The sequence below is a fragment of the Schistocerca americana genome, unplaced genomic scaffold, assembly GCF_021461395.2.
Source record: "Schistocerca americana isolate TAMUIC-IGC-003095 unplaced genomic scaffold, iqSchAmer2.1 HiC_scaffold_1454, whole genome shotgun sequence".
NCBI classification, from domain to species: domain Eukaryota; kingdom Metazoa; phylum Arthropoda; class Insecta; order Orthoptera; family Acrididae; genus Schistocerca; species Schistocerca americana.
The window spans coordinates 23,546-29,545 of NW_025725537.1; the positions used below are offsets into that span (position 1 = coordinate 23,546).

At 50.9% G+C, this 6,000-nt stretch overlaps 11 non-coding genes across 11 annotated transcripts; all 11 read left to right on the forward strand.

The window, feature by feature from the left end:
- Positions 1-190: 190 nt before the first annotated feature.
- Trnak-uuu lies at positions 191-263 on the forward strand. Its single transcript has one exon. It is a non-coding gene; the product is annotated as a tRNA-Lys (tRNA).
- Positions 264-401: 138 nt separating this feature from the next.
- Trnas-cga lies at positions 402-483 on the forward strand. Its single transcript has one exon. It is a non-coding gene; the product is annotated as a tRNA-Ser (tRNA).
- Positions 484-1,160: 677 nt separating this feature from the next.
- On the forward strand, positions 1,161-1,242 carry Trnas-uga. The gene has a single exon. It is a non-coding gene; the product is annotated as a tRNA-Ser (tRNA).
- A 611-nt stretch (positions 1,243-1,853) lies between these two features.
- Trnaf-gaa lies at positions 1,854-1,926 on the forward strand. The gene has a single exon. It is a non-coding gene; the product is annotated as a tRNA-Phe (tRNA).
- Positions 1,927-2,465: 539 nt separating this feature from the next.
- Trnak-uuu lies at positions 2,466-2,538 on the forward strand. The gene has a single exon. It is a non-coding gene; the product is annotated as a tRNA-Lys (tRNA).
- A 138-nt stretch (positions 2,539-2,676) lies between these two features.
- Positions 2,677-2,758, forward strand: Trnas-cga. Its single transcript has one exon. It is a non-coding gene; the product is annotated as a tRNA-Ser (tRNA).
- A 677-nt stretch (positions 2,759-3,435) lies between these two features.
- Positions 3,436-3,517, forward strand: Trnas-uga. Its single transcript has one exon. It is a non-coding gene; the product is annotated as a tRNA-Ser (tRNA).
- A 611-nt stretch (positions 3,518-4,128) lies between these two features.
- Positions 4,129-4,202, forward strand: Trnaf-gaa. Its single transcript has one exon. It is a non-coding gene; the product is annotated as a tRNA-Phe (tRNA).
- Positions 4,203-4,746: 544 nt separating this feature from the next.
- On the forward strand, positions 4,747-4,820 carry Trnak-uuu. The gene has a single exon. It is a non-coding gene; the product is annotated as a tRNA-Lys (tRNA).
- Positions 4,821-4,958: 138 nt separating this feature from the next.
- Positions 4,959-5,040, forward strand: Trnas-cga. Its single transcript has one exon. It is a non-coding gene; the product is annotated as a tRNA-Ser (tRNA).
- Positions 5,041-5,721: 681 nt separating this feature from the next.
- Trnas-uga lies at positions 5,722-5,803 on the forward strand. Its single transcript has one exon. It is a non-coding gene; the product is annotated as a tRNA-Ser (tRNA).
- The last annotated feature ends 197 nt before the right edge of the window (positions 5,804-6,000 follow it).

The following is a 6,000-nucleotide window of genomic DNA, read 5'->3' on the forward strand; positions in this document are numbered from 1 at the left end:
CCTGCAATTTGTTGTTGCATCGTGTGTCAGCAGTCTTCGATAGTGTGTTACGAGCTTAGTGCGATAAGTTTGCAGGCAGCATTTAGGCGACGTTTTATTAGTAACGGCCCCATGCAGCGATTGCACAACAGTAAAGGACATGAGTCAATGTATAGTTGTGCATCGTGAGAGGTATCACAGCGTCGTGTGAGCCCGGATAGCTCAGTCGGTAGAGCATTAGGCTTTTAACCTAAGGGTCCAGGGTTCAAGTCCCTGTCCGGGCGGAAATTTTAATACTTTGGTAGCGATTCGTCTGGTAGCGGTGGAAACGCTACGGAAAATAACGAAGCTACGCCGTTTTCTGACACCACAGTGCTTTAAACGGTAGCAGTTGCATGTGTCGGGACAACACCGCGCTACCGGCAGTCGTGGCCGAGTGGTTAAGGCGTCTGACTCGAAATCAGATTCCCTCTGGGAGCGTAGGTTCGAATCCTACCGGCTGCGTGCGATTTTGCGTAAAGAGGAGCAAAAATTTTCGCACACATGTGACATGCGTGGGCGAATGCGGGTGCAAACCAGTGACGCCATTCTCAACAAGACGAAAGTTTCCGTTTAAGAATACTGAGTTTCGCGACGACCGCTGCTTACTGTGGCCATCGGTTCACCTCGCACTGACGCTGGGACTGCAGAAAGCCGTCGCTGAGATCGTGAGTACACAGATGTGCTCGAAAGTGTAGGACAGAGCGAACATTCATTTCTTTTTAAGAATCGCAATTCAATCATTCGAGTGCGGCAAAGGCAGTGGTGCAGCGTTTCTTTTCTTAAGATCTCGCAGCTGCTTGGAGGTATGTCCATCGTTTTAAGACGACAGAAAACTAGCGTCAGCGGTGCGTCAGTGGGAAGTCGGTGAAGTCGCCATTGGAGCCATAAGCCAGTAATTACAACATGCGAATCACTCGCACACCATGTAGCATGCACCACAACGCTCGGCCGAGGGACCGGACAGCTCAGTCGGTAGAGCGCTAGACCCTCAACCAAAGGGTCCCGGGCTCAAACCCCCGCCAGGCGAAAATTAACACACTGTCGTAACGGCTAATGGAAACCCTACAGAAAAGAGTGACGCCACGCCGCTTTCTGCCATCAGATTGCTTCTAAAGACGGCGGTTCCACTTGTGCCACCGGCAGTCGTGGCCGAGTGGTTAAGGCGTCTGACTTGAAATCAGATTCCCTCTGGGAGCGTAGGTTCGAGTCCTGCCGACTGCGAAAATTTTCTCGCTCTCAAAAGATGGACGTTCAGCTGCATCCTAGCAGTTGCGTCACTACTAAACACGCGCGTCACCAGCAATGTGCAGTGTTATTTGATCGAGGGCGCAGCGTTACAGTCGCGCCCAGAAGCCGCAGCTCATCTCCTCGTCTCACAGCCGCCCACCGGGTGTTAGTACAAGTGTCGCCTCACTGGGCAGTGCAGATGTGTCCATTTTAGCTTGCAGACGATGACGTGTAGCAATTGATGAGCTAACGCAATTCGAATGTTTTACCGTGTGTATCTCCTAGATACTGCCTCTCATACGGTGGAGAGGCTCACTCCTTCTTGTGTCTCGTTCTCTGCACACGAGTTGCCCCTGGCATCGATATAGCACGGGTTTTCTAGCGTCAGCGCGGCGTCACGTGAAGTCAGCGAAGTGAATATTACACGAGTCGAGTCGACATGTTTGCTTGTTACGATGATGGAAGCAGAAGAAATGTGTGTGGGACTTCACTGCATCGGCTGCTCGCCTTTCAGCGTCCCTGTGTCTTATCAGACGAAGGTGACTGTGAAATTGGCAACGAGGCAGAGGTTAACAAACACATGCAAACAGGAACGTTCAACGTCAGCCGAAATAGCTCAGTTGGGAGAGCGTTAGACTGAAGATCTAAAGGTCCCTGGTTCGATCCCGGGTTTCGGCAGGTATTCGTTTTGATGCGACGCCAATGGAATTGCTCTGCGTTGGTGATAATGCAACTACCGCTGACAACAAAAATGACTCTCTCCTGTAGCTGTTCTGGTTGTCTAGTGCATGCCATAAGAGAGACTCACTAGACAACTAACTCCCTTAGAAGCAAAAGAATCAAAAAAGTCCTACCGACTGCGTTCCTTTTTCTGTGTCAGGTGGTGAAGAACGTCTTCAACGGAACCGTGAAACGAGCGAAAACGTGGGAAACATTGCATTCGAAATGCTTGCGAATTTTCCAATTGCCCAGTGAGTGTCGACAAAATATGTAAATTCTCTGCTCCAACGTATGAGACGCAACGACTCCTGCAATTTGTTGTTGCATCGTGTGTCAGCAGTCTTCGATAGTGTGTTACGAGCTTAGTGCGATAAGTTTGCAGGCAGCATTTAGGCGACGTTTTATTAGTAACGGCCCCATGCAGCGATTGCACAACAGTAAAGGACATGAGTCAATGTATAGTTGTGCATCGTGAGAGGTATCACAGCGTCGTGTGAGCCCGGATAGCTCAGTCGGTAGAGCATTAGGCTTTTAACCTAAGGGTCCAGGGTTCAAGTCCCTGTCCGGGCGGAAATTTTAATACTTTGGTAGCGATTCGTCTGGTAGCGGTGGAAACGCTACGGAAAATAACGAAGCTACGCCGTTTTCTGACACCACAGTGCTTTAAACGGTAGCAGTTGCATGTGTCGGGACAACACCGCGCTACCGGCAGTCGTGGCCGAGTGGTTAAGGCGTCTGACTCGAAATCAGATTCCCTCTGGGAGCGTAGGTTCGAATCCTACCGGCTGCGTGCGATTTTGCGTAAAGAGGAGCAAAAATTTTCGCACACATGTGACATGCGTGGGCGAATGCGGGTGCAAACCAGTGACGCCATTCTCAACAAGACGAAAGTTTCCGTTTAAGAATACTGAGTTTCGCGACGACCGCTGCTTACTGTGGCCATCGGTTCACCTCGCACTGACGCTGGGACTGCAGAAAGCCGTCGCTGAGATCGTGAGTACACAGATGTGCTCGAAAGTGTAGGACAGAGCGAACATTCATTTCTTTTTAAGAATCGCAATTCAATCATTCGAGTGCGGCAAAGGCAGTGGTGCAGCGTTTCTTTTCTTAAGATCTCGCAGCTGCTTGGAGGTATGTCCATCGTTTTAAGACGACAGAAAACTAGCGTCAGCGGTGCGTCAGTGGGAAGTCGGTGAAGTCGCCATTGGAGCCATAAGCCAGTAATTACAACATGCGAATCACTCGCACACCATGTAGCATGCACCACAACGCTCGGCCGAGGGACCGGACAGCTCAGTCGGTAGAGCGCTAGACCCTCAACCAAAGGGTCCCGGGCTCAAACCCCCGCCAGGCGAAAATTAACACACTGTCGTAACGGCTAATGGAAACCCTACAGAAAAGAGTGACGCCACGCCGCTTTCTGCCATCAGATTGCTTCTAAAGACGGCGGTTCCACTTGTGCCACCGGCAGTCGTGGCCGAGTGGTTAAGGCGTCTGACTTGAAATCAGATTCCCTCTGGGAGCGTAGGTTCGAGTCCTGCCGACTGCGAAAATTTTCTCGCTCTCAAAAGATGGACGTTCAGCTGCATCCTAGCAGTTGCGTCACTACTAAACACGCGCGTCACCAGCAATGTGCAGTGTTATTTGATCGAGGGCGCAGCGTTACAGTCGCGCCCAGAAGCCGCAGCTCATCTCCTCGTCTCACAGCCGCCCACCGGGTGTTAGTACAAGTGTCGCCTCACTGGGCAGTGCAGATGTGTCCATTTTAGCTTGCAGACGATGACGTGTAGCAATTGATGAGCTAACGCAATTCGAATGTTTTACCGTGTGTATCTCCTAGATACTGCCTCTCATACGGTGGAGAGGCTCACTCCTTCTTGTGTCTCGTTCTCTGCACACGAGTTGCCCCTGGCATCGATATAGCACGGGTTTTCTAGCGTCAGCGCGGCGTCACGTGAAGTCAGCGAAGTGAATATTACACGAGTCGAGTCGACATGTTTGCTTGTTACGATGATGGAAGCAGAAGAAATGTTGTGGGACTTCACTGCATCGGCTGCTCGCCTTTCAGCGTCCCTGTGTCTTATCAGACGAAGGTGACTGTGAAATTGGCAACGAGGCAGAGGTTAACAAACACATGCAAACAGGAACGTTCAAACGTCAGCCGAAATAGCTCAGTTGGGAGAGCGTTAGACTGAAGATCTAAAGGTCCCTGGTTCGATTCCCGGGTTTCGGCAGGTATTCGTTTTTGATGCGACGCCAATGGAATTGCTCTGCGTTGGTGATAATGCAACTACCGCTGACAACAAAAATGACTCTCTCCTGTAGCTGTTCTGGTTGTCTAGTGCATGCCATAAGAGAGGACTCACTAGACAACTAACTCCCTTAGAAGCAAAAGAATCAAAAAAAGACCTACCGACTGCGTTCCTTTTTCTGTGTCAGGTGGTGAAGAACGTCTTCCAACGGAACCGTGAAACGAGCGAAAACGTGGGAAACATTGCATTCGAAATGCTTGCGAATTTTCCCAATTGCCCAGTGAGTGTCGACAAAATATGTAAATTCTCTGCTCCAACGTATGAGACGCAACGACTCCTGCAATTTGTTGTTGCATCGTGTGTCAGCAGTCTTCGATAGTGTGTTACGAGCTTAGTGCGATAAGTTTGCAGGCAGCATTTAGGCGACGTTTTATTAGTAACGGCCCCATGCAGCGATTGCACAACAGTAAAGGACATGAGTCAATGTATAGTTGTGCATCGTGAGAGGTATCACAGCGTCGTGTGAGCCCGGATAGCTCAGTCGGTAGGAGCATTAGGCTTTTAACCTAAGGGTCCAGGGTTCAAGTCCCTGTCCGGGCGGAAATTTTAATACTTTGGTAGCGATTCGTCTGGTAGCGGTGGAAACGCTACGGAAAATACGAAGCTACGCCGTTTTCTGACACCACAGTGCTTTAAACGGTAGCAGTTGCATGTGTCGGGACAACACCGCGCTACCCGGCAGTCGTGGCCGAGTGGTTAAGGCGTCTGACTCGAAATCAGATTCCCTCTGGGAGCGTAGGTTCGAATCCTACCGGCTGCGTGCGATTTTGCGTAAAGAGGAGCAAAAATTTTCGCACACATGTGACATGCGTGGGCGAATGCGGGTGCAAACCAGTGACGCCATTCTCAACAAGACGTAAGTTTCCGTTTAAGAATACTGAGTTTCCGCGACGACCGCTGCTTACTGTGGCCATCGGTTCACCTCGCACTGACGCTGGGACTGCAGAAAGCCGTCGCTGAGATCGTGAGTACACAGATGTGCTCGAAAGTGTAGGACAGAGCGAACATTCATTTCTTTTTAAGAATCGCAATTCAATCATTCGAGTGCGGCAAAGGCAGTGGTGCAGCGTTTCTTTTCTTAAGATCTCGCAGCTGCTTGGAGGTATGTCCATCGTTTTAAGACGACAGAAACTAGCGTCAGCGGTGCGTCAGTGGGAAGTCGGTGAAGTCGCCATTGGAGCCATAAGCCAGTAATTACAACATGCGAATCACTCGCACACCATGTAGCATGCACCACAACGCTCGGCCGAGGGACCGGACAGCTCAGTCGGTAGAGCGCTAGACCCCTCAACCAAAGGGTCCCGGCTCTCAAACCCCCGCCAGGCGAAAATTAACACACTGTCGTAACGGCTAATGGAAACCCTACAGAAAAGAGTGACGCCACGCCCGCTTTCTGCCATCAGATTGCTTCTACTAAGACGGCGGTTCCACTTGTGCCACCGCAGTCGTGGCCGAGTGGTTAAGGCGTCTGACTTGAAATCAGATTCCCTCTGGGAGCGTAGGTTCGAGTCCTGCCGACTGCGAAAATTTTCTCGCTCTCAAAAGATGGACGTTCAGCTGCATCCTAGCAGTTGCGTCCACTACTAAACACGCGCCGTCACCAGCAATGTGCAGTGTTATTTGATCGAGGGCGCAGCGTTACAGTCGCGCCCAGAAGCCGCAGCTCATCTCCTCGTCTCACAGCCGCCCACCGGGTGTTAGTACAAGTGTCGCCTCACTG